At 44.3% G+C, this 26,075-nt stretch overlaps 1 protein-coding gene across 1 annotated transcript in view; it reads right to left on the bottom strand.

The window, feature by feature from the left end:
• The window catches only part of ACOT7 (acyl-CoA thioesterase 7), a 190,573-nt gene extending 165,665 nt beyond the window's left edge, over positions 1-24,908 (bottom strand). Inside the window, exon 1 of the mRNA XM_082273348.1 lies at positions 24,897-24,908. The gene's annotated coding sequence lies outside the window, so the exon portion shown is untranslated. The remainder of the gene's footprint in view (positions 1-24,896) is intronic.
• Positions 24,909-26,075: the final 1,167 nt, after the last annotated feature.

Below are 26,075 nucleotides of genomic sequence, written 5' to 3' on the forward strand. Positions count from 1 at the left end.
CGCATATACAGACATCCCTCCGCCATATAATACAGACACCCCCCCCATATACAGACATCCCTCCCGCATATACAGACATCCCCCCTCCTTGGCATAGATTGCAGAAGATGAAGCAGAAGAAAAACCCGGGAACAGACCTTCCCTGCAGAGCAGACACATGGGATGTGATGAGTTCCATCCACTTCCTGTACTTCTCTGTACCATGTGACCAAACAGTCACATGGTCTGTGACATCACCAGGGTCCTTCTACTGGGCAGGAACTAGCCACTACCAATGGAAATCCAGCGCTAGCCTGGGCCCCTCCTCCTCCTCTCACTAAAGCAGCAATGGCCACTGGGCCCCTCCCCACCTCACACAAAAGCAGCGCCGCCGCCGGGCCCCTCCCCAGCTACCCTCCTCACACTGAATCAGCGCCGGGCCCCTCCCCTCCGTCCACTACTTATCGTCCGTCATATACACCACGTCCAGAGTGCCTGACTGCTCAGTCCGCCGCTGTACATTTTATATCCAGGAGAAATAGATGACTGACAAAGTTGTTATCTTGGGGCCCCAGGCCAGCTCGGGGCCCCAAGCAATTGCTTGGTTTGCCTGCCTTGTTGCGGCGGGCCTGGTTGTTGGGTAGCTTTCTATGGGGGGGCGGCTGGAATATTTGATATCTATGTTCAAGACTGAAGGAAGCCGTATACTGACCGAAGCCCACAAGCACAGTCTGGGTTGCGGTTCCGTTACAGTTTATTTATTGGAAGGCTCATACATTATTGCATCCTGAAGAAGCTCCCGTTGATCCATCGATTATGATTACATGTAGAATGTGCAATACATATATTCCTTCTATTGTATGACGACATGTAGAATGTTTAATACATGATTGTCTTTTTTTTTTTAAATGTCTTTCTGAATAAAATTTATAAAGAACTTTTTAAAATATTTTTTCTGGTATTTTGGGCACATTCAAATCCCCACTTTCCAGAGTCTTTCTGGTGGTTTCCCTTGGTTTTCCCAAGAGAGACCTGGTACCCACTATTACCTTTCAATTTTCAGTGGGACGGAAATCTTTTAAACAGGTATCTACTCTCCACCCAATCTTTACCTTACTGAAGGCATATCTTTCAAAGAAGATTATGTAGATCAAGGTTTCCCAACCAGGGTTTCGCTAGGGCAGTGGTTCTCAACTCCGGTCCTCAGGACCCACTAACAGGCCAGGTTAGCAAGATAACTAAAATACATCCCAGGTGATATAATTTGCTGCTCAGTGATTGCAGTATTCTAGTCTGTATCTCCCCAAGTAAATACTTCAAATCTGGCCTGTTAGTGGGTCCTGAGGACAGGAGTTGAGAACCACTGCTCTAGAGGTTTCCAGGGATCCCTTGGGCAGTAAGCAATTTCTACCTCTTTGATGAGTAATTACTGACACCGATGATCTTTTTGGCTATCTGTAAGTAGGGCATTCTTCCCAATAACCATAAGTGTAAGGAGCATTCTTTCCACGGACCATCACACTAATGTATTGTGAGCTGTATATATAATTATTAGCAGGGTTTCCCTGGAGCCAAAAAGTTATTTCAAGGGTTCCTCCATGTTAAAAAGGTAGAAAAAGGGTTATGTAGACAATAAGGCCAGCAATGTGTAGACAGTCCTCCAAATGACCAAGTATAGACATGGCTCAACCAGTTTGGTGTGGAAGAACTCAAGTGGCCTTAACCCTACTGAACACCATTGGAATGAATTGGAATGCGAATTTTGATCCAGGTCTTCTCATTAAACATCTGTACCTGACTTCACAAATGCTCATTTGGATGGCAGAGTTTCTAACTTGCCCTGTGCTTTCAAAGCCTCATGGCAACAGTCTTGGAAAGGACTTCTTGTGTTCTATCATGAATGTGTACAAAGCCAGATCCATAAAGACATGGGTTGACACGTTTTGGTGTGGAGAAACTCAAGTGTCCTGCACAGAGCCCTGAGAAACTCAAGTGTCCTGCACAGAGCCCTGAGAAACTCAAGTGTCCTGCACAGAGCCCTGAGAAACTCAAGTGTCCTGCACAGAGCCCTGAGAAACTCAAGTGTCCTGCACAGAGCCCTGAGAAACTCAAATGTCCTGCACAGAGCCCTGAGAAACTCAAGTGTCCTGCACAGAGCCCTGAGAAACTCATGTGTCCTGCACAGAGCCCTGAGAAACGCAAGTGTCCTGCACAGAGCCCTGAGAAACTCAAATGTCCTGCACAGAGCCCTGAGAAACTCAAATGTCCTGCACAGAGCCCTGACCTCATCCGTACTAAACACCTTTGGGATGAACTGGAATGCCAAATGTGAGCCACGTCTTCTCATCCCATATCAGTACTTGACCTCACAAATTTTCTTTTGGACGACAGGGGTTCTAGCTTTCCACTGTACTTCCAGCCTTGTGACAACAGTCTTGGAAAGGTCCTTTTCTGTTCCAGCATGACTGTGAACAAAGCCAGCCTCGTAAAGACATAGTTAGACCAGCTTGGTGTGAAGGAACCACTGCACTGGTGCGCAGTCATGTTGGGACTAGGAAGGGGCCAACCCCAAACTGTTCCCACAAAGTTGGGAGCATGAAATTGTCCAAAATGTCTTGGTATGCTGATGCCTTAAGTGTTCCCTTCACTGGAACTAAGGGGCCAAGCCCAACCCCTGAAAAATAACCCCCCACCATAATCCCCCCTCCACCAAATGATTTGGACCAGTCACAAAGCAAGTTCCATAAAGACATGAATGAGCGAGTTTGGGGTGGAGGAACATGACTGGCCTGCACAGAGTCCTGACCTCAACCCGATAGAACACCTTTGTGACTAATTAGAGCACAGACTGACAACTAGGCTCTCTCATTATTAGTACTTGACCTCACAAATGCACTTTTGGAAGAATGGTCAAACATTCCCATAGACTAATGGGCCATACACACTATAAGATTTTCTGAAGACTTTTTCCTTCAGACTTACCAAAACCATATAATATGAGGTCAAACCTAAACACTTTCAATTTGTCTGCAATCTGGCAGGCCCTTGCACTACATAGAAAAGGTAAATCTGAAGGAAAAAGTCTTCAGAAAATCTAATAGTGTGTATGGCCCTACACTCCTAAACCTTGTGGACAGCCTTCCCAGAAGAGTTGAAGCTCTTATAGCTGCAAAGGGTGGGCCAGGTCAATATTGAACCCTACGGACTAAGACTGGGGAGTCATTAAAGTTCATGTGTGTGTAAAGGCAGGCGTCCCAATACTTTTGGTAATATAGTGTAGCGTGGGTGGCAGGCTACATGTGTCTGATATATTTCTTTTTAAATAATTATTGCACGTTGCATCCTTTATCTTTATGTAATAAAAATGTGATTTTTAAAATAAATCTTTTCATTTGTGTCCATTCCTCAGGCGTTGAGCACCGATAAAAGTCCTACTTTATGGTTTTGCAAATGGTAGCACAAATCAGGATAGCATCCGTGGGGGACAATGCTGCTCAACCATATATACAATATAGTCAATGAGCGTTGTCACCCTAGGACAGGAAGCGTGTTACCAGCAGGTGGAGGAAACTTTGAAAAAAGAAAGCTCATGTAGCCACCACATGCAAGGCTTGTTGCACCTACAGGTGTGATCGAGTGTGGGCAAATCTCTGCGGGTAGGGCAGCACATTCGCGGAAACAAGCCCCTGACTCTTTTCCAAAGACCCTAAAGACTAATGCCTCGTACACACGCAAGGATTATCGGCCGACCAATCGTCCGACTTTTGTCCAAAGTGGTGTTTTGTTGGTTGGAATGTGCCTAGACTGCACACAAATTTTCTCGGCCAACAAAAATCTACTTCAGAAGTGATGTCATGTGCTGGTTTACTTTCCGTGTGTTTTTTCTTCTCTGAGCATGCCCAGTCTTGCTCATCAGATTTTTGTTTGCCAAAATCTGTACTGACTGATGGAAAATCGGCCGTTGTGTTGACGGCCAACAAAAATTTTATAGCCTGCACACCAGATTTTATTCGGCCGAAAAGTCGGAGTCGGTTGTCGGAAGCATCATACTAACAAGTCGAAAAACGGCTGATCGGACGTTGGCCGAAAGCTCCCGGCCAATAATCGATGCGTGTGTACGAGGCATTAGACTGAGATGTCATTAAAGTTCATGTGGGTGTAAAGGCAGGCGTCCCAATACTTTTGACAATAGCGTACATCTTAGGAAGTGGGGGGCACAATTTGGCATGCTCGCCTTGGGCTCCAGATGGCCTTGTCCCGGCACTAGCTGGTACAAAATTGTTACTTGAATAATTGTCTTGTTGAATCTGTTTTTCAGTTTATATTTATTGTGACCCCACAATGTGCTTCACTCGGCTGTCTGCTCCTTGGGCGGTTTATCTCCCAAAAACAGCACCCACAATCCATACTGTGACCAGTACCTTCCCTGGATGGAGGGGAGGATTTTTTCCTGGTGTCGCTGCTCACAGGTTAGCGTTTCCTTCCAGATCTTATACAAGCTTTTCTCGGCTGGTTTTGTATGGGGGGGGGGTTGGCTAGAATATCTGATAACGTATATACTCGAGTATAAGACGAGTTTTTCAGCATGTTTTTTCATGCTGAAAAAGCCCCCCTCCTCAGCTTATACTCGAGTCATGGTCTCGTTTGCCTTTTCCCCGATCAGTGCGCATGCGCCGCTATCGCTCAGGAAAGCCTGTACAGGTTCGGCTATTCACGGGCAGACGGCGCATGCGCAGTGATGTGTTGGCGCGGGGCGGCACCATTTTTAAATGTAAGGCAGAAAGGTAAGTGAGACTCCTCCGCAGCACTGCAGGTAAAGGTAAGTGAGACTCCTGTACCATGCCCGCAGCACTGCATCTCCTGTACCATCAGTGCCATACGGGGCAGCCATCAGAAATTTTGGGGCCCCTTACACAGCTTTAGGCCTGGGCCCTTCCGGGCCTGACAACCAATATTCCCCAGGGCCCACCCTCTTGCCGTCCCACCGAATCCGCCCACTGGCCATCTCACCGAGTCCTTCAGTGCACACCGAGTCCTTCAGTGCCTTTATTTTAACACTCTTACAACTTAATATATGAAAATTAATCCAATCCAGCAAAGATACAGCCCCAAATATTCAGCAAAGAGACATTCCAATCCAGCAAAGAGATGGCCTCAAATAGTCAGCAAAGAGACATCCCTTCAGCTGCATCGGCTTACTCTGCGACCACCCTGCTTTAGCAATTGCTAGTTACTACAACAGCAACAACTCAATCTGGTTTGTTGGGGCCTGGGCCCCTCAGAATCCCCGGGCCCCCTACACGTGTATGGGCTGTACCCCCCTGATGGCAGCCCTGGATATCTTTGCTATGCCTGTGCCATGCCTGTACCATCTGTGCCATGCCTGAACCTTCTCCTGTGCCATGCCTGTCCCATCTCCTGAATCTTCTCCTGTGCCATGCCTGAACCTTCTCCTGTGCCAAGCCTGAACCTTCTCCTGTGCCAAGCCTGAACCTTCTCCTGTGCCAAGCCTGAACCTTCTCCTGTGCCAAGCCTGTCCCATCTCCTGAATCTTCTCCTGTGCCATGCCTGTTCCTTCTCCTGTGCCATGCCTGTTCCTTCTCCTGTGCCAAGCCTGAACCTTCTCCTGTGCCAAGCCTGAACCTTCTCCTGTGCCAAGCCTGAACCTTCTCCTGTGCCAAGCCTGTCCCATCTCCTGAATCTTCTCCTGTGCCATGCCTGTTCCTTCTCCTGTGCCAAGCCTGTTCCTTCTCCTGTGCCAAGCCTGTTCCTTCTTCTGTGCCAAGCCTGTTCCTTCTCCTGTGCCAAGCCTGTTCCTTCTCCTGTGCCAAGCCTGAACCTTCTCCTGTGCCAAGCCTGAACCTTCTCCTGTGCCAAGCCTGAACCTTCTCCTGTGCCAAGCCTGAACCTTCTCCTGTGCCAAGCCTGAACCTTCTCCTGTGCCAAGCCTGAACCTTCTCCTGTGCCAAGCCTGAACCTTCTCCTGTGCCATGCCTGTCCCATCTCCTGAATCTTCTCCTGTGCCATGCCTGTTCCTTCTCCTGTGCCATGCCTGAACCTTCTCCTGTGCCATGCCTGAACCTTCTCCTGTGCCATGCCTGAACCTTCTCCTGTGCCATGCCTGAACCTTCTCCTGTGCCATGCCTGAACCTTCTCCTGTGCCATGCCTGAACCTTCTCCTGTGCCATGCCTGAACCTTCTCCTGTGCCATGCCTGAACCTTCTCCTGTGCCATGCCTGAACCTTCTCCTGTGCCATGCCTGAACCTTCTCCTGTGCCATGCCTGTTCCATCTCCTGTGCCATTCCTGAACCTTCTCCTGTGCCATGCCTGAACCTTCTCCTGTGCCATGCCTGAACCTTCTCCTGTGCCATGCCTGAACCTTCTCCTGTGCCATGCCTGAACCTTCTCCTGTGCCATGCCTGTTCCTTCTCCTGTGCCATGCCTGTTCCTTCTCCTGTTCCATGCCTGTTCCTTCTCCTGTTCCATGCCTGTTCCTTCTCCTGTTCCATGCCTGTTCCTTCTCCTGTGCCATGCCCTCAGCCCTGCATCTCCTGTACCATGCCCGCAGCCCCTGTTTTGGGTCTTGTGGTGGTCCAGCTGGGTCCAGTAGCTGCTGCATTTCCCACCCTAGGCTTATACTCAAGTCAATAAGTTTTCCCAGTTTTTTTGTGGTAAAATTAGGTGCCTCTGCTTATATTCGGGTCGGCTTATACTCGAGTATATACGGTATCTATGTTCAAGACTGGAGGAAGCGGTATTCTGACAGAAGCACACAAGCACATTGTGGGTCACGATTCCGTTCCAATCCCAAAATGTCATTTACCCCTGAGCTCTTCTCCGCTTCCAGGAAGAGTTATTCACATTCACGTTCCAGGAAAATACCTGACACCACCCCACCCATTCTTTGTATTCTGATAATTATAAAGGGGCCCGGAGCACCTCTCCAACGTCTTTTGTACCTTTTCACAAAAGCGACTGCTGAACAGATGAAACTGCGGCAGGCCACGCTACAATAACCATATATTCCTATCTGCATAATTAGGCGGCTTCCAACCAAACCCGCCGTTCCAATAACCGCGATCTGCCGTCATTATACTTTCATGAATAAATCAACTCTCCTTTGCCGTCTGAATGGTGCGACCGGTGGAGACGCCTGCTAGAACCTAGACGCTTCCCTGTACTGTAATTGTCCTCTCTGCATGATAAGCTGCGGAGTCTAATACAATCAGAGCGGAAGATTTGAGTGCGATCCTGACACACGGACGAGTATTACCCGAATCAATTAATGTGCACGCACCAGTGAGCGCAGCTAGCGACCGGCTGAGAGGAGCTGTGTAAAAGTGACATGGACTGACACAGTCACTGAATGCAGGCTGAGCACATCTACTACCCTGAGAGATGGGCTGCAATCGCACTGTGGCCTTTCGTGAACGTACGCAAAATCGCTCACATTTACAAAAAATGTGCAAAAAAGCAGGCGTTGTGCTTGTGGCACCCAAAACGCAGCAAGTGGATGCATGTTTTTTTTTTTTTCGCACAACAGATGTGAAAGAATGCACAGGAAAAAATGTGAAAAGCTTAATGCTCAAAAAAAGGTACAAGAACTACTTAAAGTATGTACAAGAAAGGAGCAAAAGCCATTAAATGCATATACAAAAAAAAAAGGGCAACGGCTACTTGATGCATGTACAAAAGAAGGTGCAAGAGCTATTAGATGCATGTATATAAAAAAGGTACAAGAGGTACTTGATGCATATATAAAAAAGGTACAAGAGCTACTTGATGCATGTACAAAAAAGGTGTAAGTGCTACTTGATGCATGTACAAAGAAGGTGTAAGTGCTACTTGATGCATGTACAAAAAAGGTGCAAGAGCTACTTGATGCATATATAAAAAAGGTACAAGAGCTACTTGATGCATGTACAAAAAAGGTGTAAGTGCTACTTGATGCATGTACAAAGAAGGTGCAAGAGCTACTTGATGCATATATAAAAAAGGTGCAAGAGCTACTTGATGCATATATAAAAAAGGTGCAAGAGCTACTTGATGCATGTACAAAAAAGGTGCAAGAGCTACTTGATGCATATATAAAAAAGGTGCAAGAGCTACTTGATGCATGTACAAAAAAGGTGTAAGTGCTACTTGATGCATGTACAAAAAAGGTGTAAGTGCTACTTGATGCATGTACAAAGAAGGTGTAAGTGCTACTTGATGCATGTACAAAAAAGGTGCAAGAGCTACTTGATGCATATATAAAAAAGGTGCAAGAGCTACTTGATGCATGTACAAAAAAGGTGCAAGAGCTACTTGATGCATATATAAAAAAGGTGCAAGAGCTACTTGATGCATGTACAAAAAAGGTGTAAGTGCTACTTGATGCATGTACAAAAAAGGTGTAAGTGCTACTTGATGCATGTACAAAAAAGGTGCAAGAGCTACTTGATGCATATATAAAAAAGGTGCAAGAGCTACTTGATGCATGTACAAAAAAGGTGCAAGAGCTACTTGATGCATATATAAAAAAGGTGCAAGAGCTACTTGATGCATGTACAAAAAAGGTGTAAGTGCTACTTGATGCATGTACAAAAAAGGTGTAAGTGCTACTTGATGCATGTATAAAAAAGGTGCAAGAGATCCTTAATGCATGTACAAAAAAGGTGCAAGAGATCCTTGATTCATGTACAAAAAAGGTGCAAGAGCTCCTTGATTCATGTACAAATAAAAGAGTAAGTGGTACTTGATGCATGTACAAACAAGGGTACAAGTGCTACTTGATACATGTATAAAAGAAAAGCGCAAGAGCTACTTGATTCATGTACAAAAAAAAGGTGCAAGAGCTACTCTATGCATGTACATGAAAAAAAAAAAAAGTGCAAGTGCTACTTGATACATGTATAAAAGAAAAGCGCAAGAGCTACTTGATTCATGTACAAAAAAGGTGCAAAAGCTACTTGATGCATGTACAAAAAAGGTGAAAGAGCTCGATGCATGTACAAAAAAAAGGTGCAAGTGCTACTTGATTCGTGTACAAAAAAGGTGCAAGAGCTACTTGATGCATGTATAAAAGAAAAACCCAAGTGCTACTTGATACATGTATAAAAAGAAAAGTGCAAGTGCTACTTGATTCATGTACAAAAAATGTGCAAGAGCTCCTTGATGCATGTACATGAAAAAAAAGTGCAAATGCTACTTGATGCATGTATAAAAGAAAAGTGCAAAAGCTACTTGATTCGTGTACAAAAAAGGTGCAAGAGCTACTTGATGCATGTACAAAAAAAAGGTGCAAGAGCTACTCTATGCATGTACATGAAAAAAAAGTGCAAGTGCTACTTGATGCATGTATAAAAAAAAAGCGCAAGAGCTACTTGATGCATGTATAAAAAAAAAGCGCAAGAGCTACTTGATGCATGTAAAAAAAAGGTGCAAGAGCTACTAGATTTTTGCGTGCTTTGTCCATTTGGGAGGTTTATCTTCACTTCCTGTCCCATAGCCAAACACAGGAAGTGAGAGGAAATCCATGCAAATGTGGGAAATTCCTTGGGGACCCCTAGATCACCAGAACTAGTGTCCCCATTGGAAGATTTCCCCTCTATTACCTTTCTGGGGACAACCCAACATCTGGGATTTTCTTTTCCCTTTCCGGGATAATGGTAAACAGAACAAATAGAGAGGGTGAATCTCCCTAATGGGGGCACAGGCAGCAATAAACACTGACAGAGGTTCTAATCCCTCTCCACTCCATCCAAAACTAAAAAAAAAAAAAAAAAAAAAAAGTTGGCCTTTAGTTATACTTGAACCACTTAAGGACCGCTCCATGCAAATATACTGCGGCAGGGCGGCCCTCCTGCGTGAAATCACTGTGATTGGACACATCGGGAACTAATCAGCGTGCCTGGCAGACGTGATGTCCGCTGGGATTGTTCACAAGGTAGAGGCAGACTGCCGTTCTGTCAGAGGAAGAAGGAGGTCTTGTGTTTCTGCGAAGCAGGACCATGGATCTCTGTCTTCCCCCAGTCAAAGCACCTCCCCTTCAGTTAGAAAGCACTCCCTAGGAGCACATTTAACCCTTTGATTGTCCCCGATATTAACCCCTTCCCTACCAGTGTCATTAGTACAGTAACAGTGCATATTTTTAGCACTGATCACTGTAGTAATGCCACCGGTCCCCAAAAAGTGTCAAAAGCGTCAGTTAGTGTCAATTTGTCTGCCACAATAACAGTCCTGCAAAAAAAAAAAAAAAAATCGCTGATCGCCGCCATTACTAATAAAACAAATAAAAATTCCATAAAACATCCCCTAGTTTGTAGACGTGATCACTGTACACTTACTGGGATTTTTTTTTTTTTTACTGAAAATATGTAGCACAATATGTATTGGTCTAAAATGATGAAAAAAATTAGGTTTTTTCGTTTTTTTTTTTTTTAAATTGCAAATGTTTTATAGCAGACCCGCTAAAAATCGCAGATTCCCGCCATTACTAGTATAAAAAAAATAAAATAAATAAATAAAAATGACATAAATCTTTCCTGTAGTTTGTAGACGCGATAACTTTTGCAAAAACGAATCAATATAAAACTTATTGGGATTTTCTTACCAAAAATATGTAGCAGAAAACAAATTGGCCTAAAATTATGAAAAAATTAGATTTTTTTTATTTATTTATTTTTTTATGTATTATATAGCAGAAAGTAAAAAATATTGTTTAATTTCCTTCAAAACTGTTGCTCTTTTTTGTTTATAGCGCAAAAAAATAAAAATCGCAGAGGTGATCAAATACCAGCAAAAGAAAGCTCTATTTGTGGGGAAAAAGACAACAATTTTATTTGGCTACAGCGTTGCACGACCGTGCAATTGTCAAGTAACGCATGGCAAAAAATGGTCTGGTCATAAGGGGGAGGGGGGTAAATCTTCCGGAGGCTTTAGTGGTAAAAATGAAGTGGAGAAACAGAACTGTCGAGACGTTAGCGCCATGTAAGACACGAAAGTCACTTGGTAATTTTTGGGAGGATTGAATTGCCGACTTTGGATGACTGAGATTCTGAGCTGGAGGAAATAATAACGTCTAATATTCTGGAAATTAAATCTGCTTTTTGGAGAAGATATTGGAGACATTATTCTCTGTCTCTGTAGATGACAACCACAGAGGACGAAAATATTTTATAGATATTAATATTCAAATACTTTTTTCTAGCAGAACCATGATGGTATTTAATAACTTTTTTTTTTTATTAGGGTGGTTCATGCGCCCGACGCATTTCGGCTTTTACAGTAATAAGGAGGATATCTGCCACTATAATATATAGTTACATAGTTAGTGAGGTTGAAAAAAGACATCAGTCCATCCAGTTCAACCTATTATGTGTGTGTGAGTTTGCGGTTAATCGTACATTGAATACCCCTGTATGTTGTACATTGTATACCCCTGTATGTTGTACATTGTATACCCCTGTATGTTGTACATTGTATACCCCTGTATGTTGTACATTGTATACCCCCTGTATGTTGTACATTGTATACCCCCTGTATGTTGTACATTGTATACCCCCTGTATGTTGTACATTGTATACCCCTGTATGTTGTACATTGTATACTCCTGTATGTTGTACATTGTATACCCCTGTATGTTGTACACTGTATACCCCTGTATGTTGTACATTGTATACCCCCTGTATGTTGTACATTGTATACCCCCTGTATGTTGTACATTGTATACCCCCTGTATGTTGTACATTGTATACCCCCTGTATGTTGTACATTGTATACCCCCTGTATGTTGTACATTGTATACCCCCTGCATGTTGTACATTGTATACCCCCTGCATGTTGTACATTGTATACCCCCTGCATGTTGTACATTGTATACCCCTGTATGTTGTACATTGTATACCCCTGTATGTTGTACATTGTATACCCCCTGTATGTTGTACATTGTATACCCCCTGTATGTTGTACATTGTATACCCCCTGTATGTTGTACATTGTATACCCCCTGTATGTTGTACATTGTATACCCCCTGTATGTTGTACATTGTATACCCCCTGCATGTTGTACATTGTATACCCCCTGCATGTTGTACATTGTATACCCCCTGCATGTTGTACATTGTATACCCCTGTATGTTGTACATTGTATACCCCTGTATGTTGTACATTGTATACCCCCTGTATGTTTTACATTGTATACCCCTGTATGTTGTACATTGTATACCCCTGTATGTTGTACATTGTATACCCCCTGTATGTTTTACATTGTATACCCCTGTATGTTGTACATTGTATACCCCTGTATGTTGTGGTCTCTAAGGTGCCCATCTAATAGTTTTTTTTAAACTATCGATGCTCCCTGCTGATACCACTGTTTGCATAAGAGAATTCCACATCCTTACTAATATATAATATAATGAATATATTGGAAGACACACACACACACACACACACACACACAGACATATATATATATATATATATATATATATATATATATATATATATATACACACACTCATCAGCCATAACTGTAGGATCACCCACCTAATATTGAGTAGGTCCCCCTTTCCTGACCCATCAAGGAATGGACTCCACTAGACCTCTGAAGGTACACTGTGGTATCTGGCACCAAGCTGTCATTAGCAGATACTTCAAGTCCTGTAAGTTGTGAGGTGCGGCCTCCATGGAACAGACTTGTTTTTCCAGTACATCCCACAGATGCTGGATTGGATTGAGATCTGGAGAATTTGGAGACCAAGTCAGCACCTCAAATCCTTTGTTGTGTTCCTCAAACCATGGTTGAACCATTTTTGCAGTGTGGCAGGGCGCATTATCCTGCTGAAAGAGGCCACTGCCATCAGAGAATATGGTTGCCATGAAGGGGTGTACTTGGTTACCAGCAATGTTTAGGTCAGGGCCGGCCCTACCATGGGTCTTGTTGGGTCCATTGGACCCAGGCGGAACTTTGAGAGGGGCAGCAAATTGAAGCCCAAGATTTTTCTTCAAGCAGTTTTGTGTGTCATCAGTTTGTGTCACGTTACGGGTGGCATTTCCCCTTCTCATACTGCCGCCCGTAGTACAAACTGATGAGTATGAGGAGGCGGAACGCCCCTCGCGTATTCGTGGTGTGCGCAATGACGTCAGACATCACGCAGGGCAGGATGGATCTTCTAAGGTGGTGGGCACGGCAGACACAGGAGTGACAGGAGGACTGAGGACAGACAGGGGGTGTTTGGTTGACCGGTCCGGTGGGGAGTTATGGAAGAAGATGGAAGATAACATTATATATAATATTTTCTACATTTTATATTTATATAAAATATTGGATGTGGGGGCCATTTGGTGAGCGTGATTTTTTTTTTGAGGGAGGGGGGGGCAGCATTTCATTCTTGGACCCAGGCAGCACAATGTCTTGGGCCAGCCCTGGTTTAGGTAGGTGGTTTGGGTCACATCCACATGAAAGGCAGGAGTGAAGGTTTCCCAGCAGTACATTGCCCAAAGCATCACACTGCCTCCGTCAGCTTGTCCCCTTCCCATCCTGCATCCTGGTACCATCTCTTCCCCAGGTAAGTGACCCATCCGGCCATTCACATGATGTAAAAGAAAACGTCATTCATCAGACCAGACCACCTTCTTCCATTGCTCCGTGCTCCAGTTCTGATGCTCATGTACCCATTGTAGGCTCCTTTGGCCTTGGACACGGGTCAGCATGGGGCACCCTGACCAGTCTGTGGCTACACTGCCCCCCATGCACAAACTGCAATGAACATTTTTTTCTGCTTTCAAAGCAACAACTTCAGAGACAACATGTTCACTTGCTGCCTAATAAATCCTACCGACTTTCAGATGCCATTGTAACCAGATAATCAATGTTATTCACTTCACCTGTCAGTGGTCATATTGTTATGGCTGATCGGTATATAAACACCGAACAAAATTATAAATGCAACACTTTTGTTTTTTGTCCCCATTTTTCATGAGCTGAACTCAGAATACTGTAATTGTCTGATACAATTATAATATAAAAAAAATGATATATATATATATATATATATATATACAGTGGGTACGGAAAGTATTCAGACCCCCTTACATTTTTCACTCTTTGTTATATTGCAGCCATTTGCTAAAATCATTTAAGTTCATTCTTCTTCCTCATGAATGTACACATAGCACCCCATACTGACAGAAAAACACAGAATTGTTGACATTGTTGCAGATTTATTAAAAAAGAAAAACTGAAATATCACATGGTCCTAAGTATTCAGACCCTTTGCTCAGTATTTAGTAGAAGCCCCCTTTTGATCTAATACAGCCAGGAGTCTTTTTGGGAAAGATGCAACAAGTCTTTCACACCTGGATTTGGGGATCCTCTGCCATTCCTCCTTGCAGATCCTCTCCAGTTCTGTCAGGTTGGATGGTAAACGTTGGTGGACAGCCATTTTTAGGTCTCTCCAGAGATGCTCAATTGGGTTTAAGTCAGGGCTCTGGCTGGGCCATTCAAGAACAGTCACGGAGTTGTTGTGAAGCCACTCCTTCGTTATTTTAGCTGTGTGCTTAGGGTCATTGTCTTGTTGGAAGGTAAACCTTCGGCCCAGTCTGAGGTCCAGAGCACTCTGGAGAAGGTTTTTGTCCAGGATATCCCTGTACTTGGCCGCATTCATCTTTCCCTCGATTGCAACCAGTCGTCCTGTCCCTGCAGCTGAAAAACACCCCCACAGCATGATGCTGCCACCACCATGCTTCACTGTTGGGACTGTATTGGACAGGTGATGAGCAGTGCCTGGTTTTCTCCACACATACCGCTTAGAATTAAGGCCAAAAAGTTCTATTTTGGTCTCATCAGACCAGAGAATCTTATTTCTCACCATCTTGGAGTCCTTCAGGTGTTTTTTAGCAAACTCCATGCAAGCTTTCATGTGTCTTACACTGAGGAGAGGCTTCCGTCGGGCCACTCTGCCATAAAGCCCCGACTGGTGGAGGGCTGCAGTGATGGTTGACTTTCTACAACTTTCTCCCATCTCCTGACTGCATCTCTGGAGCTCAGCCACAGTGATCTTTGGGTTCTTCTTTACCTCCCTCACCAAGGCTCTTCTCCCCCGATAGCTCAGTTTGGCCGGACGGCCAGCTCTAGGAAGGGTTCTGGTCGTCCCAAATGTCTTCCATTTGAGGATTATGGAGGCCACTGTGCTCTTAGGAACCTTAAGTGCAGCAGTATTTTTTTTGTAACCTTGGCCAGATCTGTGCCTTGCCACAATTCTGTCTCTGAGCTCTTCAGGCAGTTCGTTTGACCTCATGATTCTCATTTGCTCTGACATGCATTGTGATCTGGAAGGTCTTATATAGACAGGTGTGTGGCTTTCCTAATCAAGTCCAATCAGTATAATCAAACACAGCTGGACTCAAATGAAGGTGTAGAACCATCTCAAGGATGATCAGAAGAAATGGAAAGCACCTGAGTTAAATATATGAGTGTCACAGCAAAGGGTCTGAATACTTAGGACCATGTGATATTTCAGTTTTTCTTTTTTAATAAATCTGCAACAATGTCAACAATTCTGTGTTTTTCTGTCAGTATGGGGTGCTATGTGTACATTCATGAGGAAGAAGAATGAACTTAAATGATTTTAGCAAATGGCTGCAATATAACAAAGTGAAAATTTTAAGGGGGTCTGAATACTTTCCGTACCCACTGTATATACACACACACACACACACACACACACACACACACACACACACACATATATATACATATAAACACAACACATTTGTTTTTGCCCCCATTTTTCATGAGCTGAACTCAAAGATCTAAGACTTTTTCTTTGTACAGAAAAGGCAGATTTCTCTCAAATATTGTTCACAAATCTGTCTAAATCTGTGTTAGGCCCCTTTAACACGAACGATCCGATCAGATCCGCCTGTCGGTGACATCCCCGCTGACATCCGATCCTGTCCCTGAAATCCGGATGGATGGAAACCCTATTTTCCATTCGTCCAGCGGATCGGATGAGAACGGACAGACGGTCCGTTCTCATCCGATTCCCCCATAGAGAACAGCGGGGATCTGACAGCTCTGTCTCCACACACAGAGCTGCCACCCGCCTGCTCAGCGGGGATCGGCGGATCAATCCTCCGCTGAGCAGAGAACGGACCGCACCGGACAGTGGACCGTGTGAAAGGAGCCTTAGGCTGGCCACAATAAAAGGCCACTCTAAAATGTGCAATTTTTGGGATTTTTGTTTTTACCAAAAATTTGTAGCAAAATACATATTGGCCTAAATTAATGAAGAAATTACATTTTTTACATTTTGTTTTTTTTTGCAGAAAGTAAAAAAAATATATATATATATATATATATATATTTTTTTTTTAAATTGTCGCTCTTTTTTTTTTGTTTCTAACGCAAAAAAAAAAAAAAACGCAGAGGTGATCAAATACCAGTAACCAAGGAAGCTCTGTTTTAGTGATAGACCGATATCGGTTTTTCTTTGCCGATACCAATATGTGATGGCCAAAATATCGGTATCGGTGGATATTTTGTACATCCTATGTCAGGGTCCGAGACTGGTCTTCTCCTCCAACCATTAGGTGGTGATGCTCATGTAAGGGAAAAATGATGTCACATAGCATAATTCTGTGTACAAATGTTATTGGATATGCCACTCACATATGTACAAATTATAGATGCAAGTAATTCCACATTAGCAGATCTGCTGGCAGATCGGTATCTCTCACCCACTTTCCGTAAGTGATACCCGGGTGATACCACTCCATTCTGCAACCACCTAATACTGCTCCATCCCTCACCATCTCCCTCCCACCCACCTGATCCGTCTCTCACCCACTTGCCGTAAGTGACACCCGGGTGATACCGTTCTGTCCAGCATCCACTCAATACTGCTCCGTCCCTCACCATCTCCCACCCACCCGATCCTTCTCTCACCCACTTGCCTTAACCACTTAACCCCCGGAAGATTTTACCCCCTTCCTGGCCAGGGGGTATTTTGCGATTCGGCACTGTGTGACTATAACGGACAATTGCGCGGTCGTGCGACGCTGTACCTAAACAAATTTGACATCCTTTTTTTCCCACAAACAGAGCTTTCTGTTGGTGGTATTTGATCACCTCTGCGATTTTTTGATCATGCGCTATAAACAAAAAAAAAGCGACAATTTTGCAGAAATAACAATATTTTTCACATTTTTTTATATGAAATTCCCCCCCAAAAAAATGTTTGGCCAATTTGTTTTCTGCTACATATGTTTGGTAAAAAACATTGCGTTTATTATTGCGTTTACTAACTAAGGGAAAGATTTTTGTCATTTTTGTTGTTTTTTTTTTTTTTTAACGAGTAATGGCGGCGATCTGCAATTTTTTTTGCGGTACTGCGACATTGCGGTGGACAGATCGGACCCTTGACTGACATTTTTGACACTTTTGGGGGTACCAGTGACATTACTACAGTAATCAGTGCTATACATATGCACTGTTACTGTAAAAATGACACTGGCAGTGAAGGGGTTAACTTTATTGGAGAGGGAGGGGTTAAGTGTGTCCCTAGGGGCGTGTTTCTAGCTGTGCAGGGATGTGGCTGTGTGTGTAACAGCACAGATCAACGGTCCTACATAGCAGGACCGAGTGATCAGTGCTTTTACACAGGGGAGAGTGACAGGCGGCTTTGTTTACATTAAACGCCTGCCTTTGTCCCTCTCCACCCAACGATCGCAAGTGACCGGCGGACATCAGGTCCGCCGGACACACGTGCCAGCTTCCCACTGAACAATTTTACCCCCTTTGATTTTACCCCCTTCCTGAGTAATAGGGGGTATTTTGCGATTCGGCACTGTATGACTTTAACGGACAATTGCGTGGTCGTGCGACGCTGTACCTAAACGAATTTGACGTCCTTTTTTTCCCACAAACAGAGCTTTCTTTTGGTGGTATTTGATCACCTCTGCGATTTTTTGATCATGCGCTATAAACAAAAAAAAAGCAACAATTTTGCAGAAATAACAATATTTTTCACATTTTTTTATATGGAATTCCCCCCCCAAAAAAATGTAAAAATCAAAATTTTTTAAAAATTTTGGCCAATTTGTTTTCTGCTACATATGTTTGGTAAAAATGGATTTTTGTAAAATCTTACCGTAAAATCCTTTTCTCTTAAGCTCATTGACAGACGTAGTCCTCCTTGATTAATATCAACTCGGGTTATACTGCCCTCTACAGGAGTAGGACTAGACAGGAAAGAAAACATTCTGGCCACACCCTAGGGGCAGTCCCAGAGGGTATATCCTCTCACTTCCTGCTACAGCAAATCAGTTATGTCACAAAGCAGTGTTTAGAGAATTTAACCCAACCCAACTCAAAAACAGAGGGGCGGGTACTACGTCTGTCAATGAGCTTAAGAGAAAAGGATTTTATGGTAAGATTTTACAAAAATCCATTTTTCTCTGTCGCTCATTGACAGACGTAGTCCTCCTTGATTAATATCAACTCGGGACGTCCCAAAGCAGTGCCACAAATGAGGGGTGGGATAATGGAAATCAAAATCCAATCTAGAAGGCCCAACCGGTGCCAACTAGAAGTTTTAAAGGCTCATCAATCAAAAGATGAGACTCAACAGAAATTCCAACGAAAAAAACCCTCGAGGTAGACCACCGGTCTCCTCAAATTGCAGCCTGCAAAACCTTGCGGCCAAATGAGGCATCCGCCGATGCCATCACATCAACTTTATAAAATTTTGTAAAGGTATGAACCAACGACCAGGTAGTCGCCTTGCACACCTGGACCACTGACGCCTGATGGCGGTAGGCCCAGGAAGTACTGAGCGCTCGAGTGGAGTGCGCCTTAACAGGGAATGGAGGATTCCGATCCTTAATAGAATAAGCCTGTACCACCGTCTGTCTGATCCATTTGGAGATAGTCGCGGCAGATGCAGGCAACCCCTTTTTGGGGCCATCCGTGATCACAAAAAGTGAATCCGTTTTACGGAACGATTCCGTAGTCTTCAGGTATACCCTGATTGCCCGAACCACATCCAAGGAATGTAACGCAAACTCCCGAGGATGATTGGGCTGAGGACACAAGGAAGGTAGCACAATATCTTCATTCAGATGAAAGTCTGAAACCACCTTAGGAAGAAAGGATGGCTTCGGATAAAGAACTACCTTATCCCTATGAATCACTAGGTATGGGGAATGGCATGATAATGCAGCCAGTTCTGACCCCCTGCGTGCAGAAGTGATAGCCACCAAAAAGGCCACCTTCTGGGATAATGTAAGCAAGGGAATCTCCCTGATATTTTAAAAAGGGAGGTTTCTGCAGAACCGACAAAACCAAATTAAGATCCCAGGGCGGTAAGGGCGCGCGGACTGGCGGAGCCAAGTGCCGCACCCCCTGGATGAAATTCCGCACCAAGGAATGACCCAACCCCCTTTTGCAGAAAAGCCAAAATTCGGGTCACCAAATAGGTACGTGGGGGAAATCCCAACGATTCACACCACGCAATATAAGTCTTCCATGTGCGATAATAGACCTTGCTAGAAGTCGCTTTCCTTGCTTTAATTAGAGTAGGAATAACTGAAGCTGACAATCCCCTGTCCTTCAGTACCTGGGTCTCAATGGCCAGGCCGTTAAAACCAGCGACTGTAAAGCACGATGGAAGATCGGTCCTTGAGACCGCAGATCCTCCCTGAGAAGAAGTCTCCAAGGAGCGTCTGCGACTAGCCTGCCCAAGTCGGCGTACCCGGCTTGACGAGGCCAGCCCGGAATACTGGGATAACTGGAGTTCCCTCCACCTCTATCCTGCGGAGAAATCTCAGCAGTAACTTGAGAGGGGGGAAGACATACAGTAGCTGATACTTCCACTACGGGGCGCTCAGCGCGTCTGCTGCGTCCGCTAGAGGATCGCGGGCGCGAGCCCTGTTGAGCCAACCTGCCAACAGATCCATATCCGGGGTGCCCCAATGAAGGGACAGCTGGTGAAATACCTCTGGATGAAGAGACTATTCCTCTTGATCCAGAATCTGACGGCTGAAATAATCTGCCTGTCCACCCCCGTGATAAATATCGCGGAGAGAACTGGAACAACTGTTCCCCCAATAAAGAATGTTGGCCATTTCTATGGCCGCCAGGGCACTCTTGGTGCCCCTTGGTGATTGACATAAGTCATGACCGTGGCATAGTCCGATTGGATCCGAACCGGACTGCCCTGGAGCTGCTCGGTCCAGTAAATCAGACAAAGTCTGATCGCTCTCAGTTCCAACACCTTTTCGGTAATCTGGAATTTATCAGAAGAAATGACTTCCCCTGGCTGAGCATCGGAGACCGAAGCCACCAGACCAGAGCCTCCCTGGTCTGCTCGCTCAATCGGATCCGATTGCCCAGGGAATCGGGATTCCGATTCCATATGAGAAGAATCTCCTCTTTGGAGAATTCGGGTATGAGACTGGGCAAACGGTACTGCCTCTAAGGAGGCGACCATCAATCCCAGCCAGTTGAGGGACAGCAACATCCGAATCATTGACTGAATCTTCTGGAGTTTCTCCGCCTGGAGAAACACTCTTGCCAAGGATGTATCCAAAATTAGGCCCAGATAGTTCAGTCTCCTGGTGGGAACCAGGGATGATCTTTGGGAAAAGCAAAGAAAACGCTGATGTCCTGCGAAGATGGGGATATGAAGATAGGCATCCTAAATGTCTATGGACGCCCGGAAATCCCCCTGATACAGGGAGGCCACCACTGTATGGATGGACCCATCTCTTCCAAGACCAGAATTGGACGCACCTAGCCCTTTCTCCTGGGCATTGTGAACAGGTTCGACTAGAACTCCTCCAAGGAATGGGAACTACCACTGCTTGTTGCATCAAGCTGTTCCCCGCAAAGCATTTTAAGTGACCCGGGGATGTCGAATATTGGAAGGGAACAATCGCACCGGTGGAAGTGATCGAAACTCGATCTTGTATCCCGACCATATGACCTTGCGAACCCCTTTATCCGGGATTCTGGAAAGCCCTGGATCTGGAAACCAGTGAAGACGTCCCCCCACCCTAGAGATGGGTGGGGCCCATTCTGTCAATCCAACGAGATAACAGTGGCTTTATTTAGTCTGGAAATCGGTGAGTCCACTATTGGTGGTACCGTCCATCTTTGTAATGAGGGATTCCTCAAAATGATAGCGCCTGGCAATGCGTTTGGAAATAGCAGGGGCTCGTTTACGGAAGACCCCATTTGGGCAAGGGAAACCCTTCACCATTTTGGTAGGCTTGCTAGTACCAAAAAAGGAATACGAGTCTCAGCTACCTCTGCCGGTGTAACCTCAAGATTTAAGGTTTCCCGGCAATGACAAGCTCAGAATCCGTATCTGAAGTATCAGATGAAATAGGGGTAGGCGGGGGTCGCTCTTCTTGACCCCCGTCCCTGACAGGCTACCTCCACCCGGGATACCAAAGACTCCAAAACTGCTGATAACGCATCATCACAAGTGGGGTACTGGAGGGTCCTGCGGCCCCCCCCCCCCCCCCGAGGGGATCAGGTGGGGATACATGAGTGGCAGGGTTCATGTAACAAGACACTTGCCAGCAAACACAAAAAAATTAATTGCAAGAAAAAAAAAACTTTTTTTTTTTTATTTATTTTTTAACTTAGTCCCCCAGCGCAGTAGCGCCCCTCAGTCTACCTGCTTGGACCCCTCAGAAAGAGAGAGAGAGAGAGAGAGAGACCCCAAGCTCACCTGATGTACAGAAGTTTCTTATCAACCTGCTTCCAGCACTGTCTGTTACAGACAGGAAGTCTTTGGCTTGCTTTCCCTGGGCCAAGGAGGCGGCTCCACCCCTTTACACGCCTTCCGGAGCCTCCCAATTACTCCACGAGGTGTTTGGTCACCTCAAACATGGCCGCCCCCATGCTGGAGACACGAGGCTACGCCAATATGGCGGCCTCGTGCGATCTGCAGGAAAATGGCGGCGGCCTGTGTAGGATAGCGGCGGCTTGCAAGCTAGCTGCGGCCTGCGGGATGTGTGCATTCGGCCTGTGCGGCCTGCGGGAGGCTGTGTGGCCTGTGGAAGTGACCGGCTTTCTGGAGGGATGGCGATCTGTGGCTGCAGTAACTCAGGCATAGGCATCGGCCTGTGTACACACTAGACAGGTAGGATACCTCTATACCTCAATAGTAATGCCTCTTAGTAGTCTGCCACTGACTTCAGTCACCCTTACAGTCATATAGTGACTTTTAGATAGTCAGCTCCCAAACCAAGCCTCCTGGTTTCTATTCACAAAAATCACACTCAAATTGGGGGATCTGTGACCTGTTATAGGATAGAGGGGAGACCCAGAAAACCGAGTGTCCGACCATCCCAGAGAGGGGCCCGCGTCCACCAACAAACCCGACAGGGGGAAAGGGGGAACATACTACTCACCATACCGGAACCAGGCGGGCGCCAACTCCTGACAGAACCCCTCTCCACCGGGGTGGGGGGGCTGTCGACCAATACGGACGCCGTGACTCTGTTGGTCATTGGCGTCCAGGCGAGACGTTTAACTCGCAGGGTCAGTCTCCGTCCAGTGGGACTATGTCGTGGCCGACCCAGCGCGGAGCTATGGCCTGCACGCGCTCGTAGGCTGACTGGGGTGACCACCGGATCTCAACATCCAGCCCGTCGCCCAGTTTCAGCGTACTTGCTTGAAGATCTCACAGAACACTGGAGAAAAAAAGCTGTCTAAAAAAGTATTTCAAAAAAAAAATCTTGCCAGGACCGAAGATCCTAGCAAGGAATCTAGGTCCTTACTCCTAACTAGACAGAAAAAAACTGATTTGCTGTAGCAGGAAGTGAGAGGATATACCCTCTGGGACTGCCCCTAGGGTGTGGCCAGAACGTTTTCTTTCCTGTCTAGTCCTACTCCTGTAGAGGGCAGTATAACCCGAGTTGATATTAATCAAGGACTACGTCTGTCAATGAGCGACAGAGAAAAAACATTCTTATCAAAAAAAAAAAAAAAAAATCACACAGGTGATCAAATACCACCAAAAGAAAGCTCTGTTTGTGGGGGAAAAAAAAAGGACGTCAATTTTATTTGGGTACAGCATCGCACGACCGCGCAATTGTCCGTTAAATTCACGCAGTGCCGAATCGCAAAATAGGGCCTGGTCAGGAAGGGGGTAAAATCTTCCGGGGCTTAAGTGGTTAAGGAGGGGGGTAAACTTTCCAGGGCTGAAGTGGTTAACTGACCAAGCTGTCCAGAAAAAGTGGCAGTTTGAGGGCTGAGAAACGATTTACCACTGACAGGGGTGCTTAGAATAATCGGCTTTTATGTAAAACTTTTATCCCAAACAAAAATAATAATACAGTATTTGCTGTAAAGGATAATAAAGTCTGATCTGGAGTTTGGCTTCAATTTGTAAGGGTGGGATCACACCTATGCGTTATTTTGGTGTTTTTTGCAGAAACGCATTACAGTCCACTTGCCTTGGTTCCCTATGGGACACGCTCACATCTGTGCTTTTTTCAGCCGCTGCATTTTTTGGAAAGGGTCAGGGACTTTTTTTAAATACAAAACCGTGAGTTTTGGTTCAATAGTCTTCAATGGAGAAGCTGCAGAAAAGCATGCGGTGCGTTTTTAATGTGATTTTGCCATGATTTGCGTTTTGCATTTGACAGGATAGAACAGTCAGCGGAAATTTCAAGGGCACCGCATCCCATATCATATAGGAACAGGACACTTTGAATGCGTTTTGTAAGAGCTAGGATTTTTTAGGTGCCAATAATCCAAAAAAACAAAATTCAATACATTTTATTCATAGCTTTGTTAAAAAAAAAAAAAAAAAAAGAAAAAAAAAAAAGAAATTTTTTACAAAAAATAAGAAAAAGATACATTTTTTACAAAAAAAAGAAAAAAAAAAGATACATTTTTTTTACAAAAAATAAGAAAAAAAAGATACATTTTTTACAAAAAAAGAAGATACATTTTTTACAAAAAATAAAAAAAAGACATTTTTCTAAAAAAAAAATAAGAAAAAAAAAAAAGATTTTTTACAAAAAACATGATCCGTTTTTTTTTTTACAAAAAATAATAAAAAAAAAAAAAGATACATTTTTTTACAAAAAATAAGAAAAAAGAAGATACATTTTTTACAAAAAATAAAAAAAAGACATTTTTTTACAAAAAATAAGAAAAAAAAAAAAGATACATTTTTTTTACAAAAAATAAGAAAAAAAAAAGATAAATTTTTTACAAAAAACACGATACGTTTTTTTAAATAAATGTTTAACTTATTTTAAATTATTTTTCTTGTTTTTTTTTTTAAACAAAGCTATGAATAAAATTTATTACATTTTCATATGTGATTTTGCATTAAGAAGTTATTGGCACTTGATAAAATCCCCAGCTCTTTCAAAGAGCATTCCAAGTGTCCTGTTCCTATTTTGTAATCTGTCGAACAACAAATTTGCCAACAAAAAAAAAAAAACATAAAAAATGAGTGCAAAAATGCACTGCAGAAATGGATCAAAAGCAAACTGCATTAGGTGTGAGCCGAGTCTTAGTGGATCTAAATCTGCTAATACATCTAACACGTCCCTCCCCTCAGACTGACAATGCTGCTGTCCAGAGGTGCCTCCTGTGCTCCTTCAACCAGAGTGGGGGGGGGGGGGGGCACACTAATACAGATGATGTATTACTGGCCAGATCACTAGGTGAAAACAGAGGGGAAAAAAACCTAAAAAAGAGAAACAAATGCAGCCGCCACATCAATTGATTGGTAAGCTGCAATATGTTACAGTTTTGGTTTTGGGGTTTAACGTTTTTTATTATTGCTAATTATTCTTTATAACAATCATGCAATTTCTGATTTTAATGTTGAAATTATTGAACTCGACAAACAAGCACACATGCAAAGACCAGACAATATCGATACGGATCACTCACCTTTATTTTGTCTGTCTGAAGCAACAATAAAAAAAAAAATATAAATTATAATTAAATTCATCAATTCAGGATCAGTCATGGATTCATTTTTTAAAAACCGATTGTTATAAGAGATGATCTGATATAATCCATGGATCGTATGAATGTTGGTATGAAATATGGGAAGCACGGAAGATGGGAATACAGCAATGTGAATGGGACTTTAGTGGTTGCTCAGGGCGACATCTCCATGTTTGCTCTGGTTGTCATCAGCGCCAATACAATACAAATAAAAAAAAAAGGAACGTAAAAAAAAAAAGGATAAAAGAAAAAAAAAAAAAGGAAGGTTGGTTTTCTATAGTCAATCGACAGTATGAAGACTTGGTTCAACAAAAAAAAGAAAAAAAAAATCATGTTTAAAGATTGTTACATTGAAACATTGTATGTGGTGTGGTTACATTGAAAAAAAAAAAAAAAAGATGATTTGATACAATCCATGGATAGTATGAAGATTGGTATGAATTATGGGGAGCACAGAAGATCGGAAAATAGCCATGGGAATTTAGTGGTTGCTTAGAACTCTGTTTGTTCTTAACCCCAATAAAAATAAATAAATAAAAAGGATATGTATACAGTCTATGGATAATATAGGGACTGGTAATTATGCAAAGCACGAGAGATGGGAATACAGCAATGTGAATGGGACTTTAGTGGTTGCTCAGCGATTACTATGGGGGTTTGTATGGAATATATAATATACGGCGTGTGCATCGCTGTGAAGGAGATTGGATGACATTGTAACGTCTCCGGAATACAAAGATCTCTTTCCTATCACCAGACCTGCGAACGCGCTGACCTCGCACACTCAGTTGACCTCGCACAGCGCCCTGACCTCGCACAGCGCCCTGACCTCGCACAGCGCCCTGACCTCGCACACCGCCCTGACCTCGCACACCCCCCTGACCTCGCACACCCCCCTGACCTCGCACACCCCCCTGACCTCGCACACCGCCCTGACCTCGCACACCGCCCTGACCTCGCACACCGCCCTGACCTCGCACACCGCCCTGACCTCGCACACCGCCCTGACCTCGCACACCGCCCTGACCTCGCACACCGCCCTGACCTCGCACACCGCCCTGACCTCGCACACCGCCCTGACCTCGCACAGCGCCCTGACCTCGCACAGCGCCCTGACCT

This window comes from Pelophylax lessonae, assembly GCF_965119305.1.
Source record: "Pelophylax lessonae genome assembly, chromosome: 12".
Classification (NCBI taxonomy): domain Eukaryota; kingdom Metazoa; phylum Chordata; class Amphibia; order Anura; family Ranidae; genus Pelophylax; species Pelophylax lessonae.